Raw genomic sequence first — 1,219 nt, 5'->3', positions numbered from 1 at the left:
TGGAGCTTTGTTCACTGCTTTTCATTACATTTTAGATGGTTAAAATAAAATGTATAATTAAAACAACAATTATGGTTACATATATTAAAGAAGAGAAGATCTTTATGAGATATTTATGATAATAAATATGTCACAGCACATATTCAGAAACACAATATGGTACTAAAACTCATCCGTTGCAGACTAGATTTGCAGAAACAGGAGCTAAGTTCTGACTAATGTTTGACCCTTTATATTTAGCTTCTATCTTAACTGTATTCTAGGTTAACAACATCCTTTAAATTTCTAATTCTCATTTTGGGTGCTTTCTGACCTACCTATATAGCTAAAGCTATTAGTCTGTTTCTTTAAGATTCGTAGAGTAAAATCATGTACTCTTCTTTGGAGGTAGAGTGGTAAGGTCACACTTGCAAGGGTAGACTTATTTCAAATAGAAACCCTCTCTTTTAGCCAGTAACTAGCAGTGGAGAAGAATTTGCCTACAGTGTTAATTTTCAAACAAGTCTACGGCCTATGCTACATCCTTGTATGCTGCTTCAGCTTCAAAATATAGAATTTTGGAAACTGAATTATATATGATAGGTTTAATCTTCATAAGACAATTTTATATCTTGAATAAGACCCTATTATATAGTGAACAATGTTTAAGTTGACAATGGCCTTTTTTGTAATAATTTCCTAATCAAAATTATTGAATTTTGTAGAGAAATCATACTCATGTCTTACTAAAACATGTTGTGACAGAATTTGCTTAACATGACTTCTCATTTATGTTTTATGAACAAGTTTTTCCATCCCAAAGACTTTCCTTAGGGCAGCCTTCACCTCCTTGTTCCTGAGGCTATAAATTAAAGGATTGCAGAGGGGTGTTATCACAGAATAAAATAAGGTAACAATTTTTTGTACTTCCACTGGGTGTTCTGATCCAGGTCTAACATACATCACCATAGCAGAGCCAAAAAACAGGACTACCACAGCCAGATGAGAAGTACAAGTGGAGAAAGCCTTGCGTTTGCTTGCTGCTGAGGGCATCTGTAGCACAGCCAGAATCACCAGAGCATAGGAACAAAGAATAAAGAGAAAGGTGCCAACAATGAAGATAGCATTGAAAGTAGAGTAAATGAGCTGTGTGGTGGTGTCTTCAGAACAGGACAGCATCATCAATGGGACAGGATCACACATAAAATGGTTGATGATATTTGGGCCACAATACGGCAAC

At 35.1% G+C, this 1,219-nt stretch overlaps 1 pseudogene; it reads right to left on the bottom strand.

The window, feature by feature from the left end:
• Window positions 1–768: 768 nt before the first annotated feature.
• Window positions 769–1,219, bottom strand: part of LOC111819417 (olfactory receptor 11G2-like) — a 30,276-nt pseudogene continuing 29,825 nt past the window's right edge.

Source organism: Trichechus manatus, unplaced genomic scaffold, assembly GCF_000243295.1.
Source record: "Trichechus manatus latirostris isolate Lorelei unplaced genomic scaffold, TriManLat1.0 scaffold00639, whole genome shotgun sequence".
In the NCBI taxonomy this organism is placed as follows: domain Eukaryota; kingdom Metazoa; phylum Chordata; class Mammalia; order Sirenia; family Trichechidae; genus Trichechus; species Trichechus manatus.
Note: the sequence above shows the minus strand (reverse complement) of the source record. Positions and strands in the feature narration are given on the sequence as shown.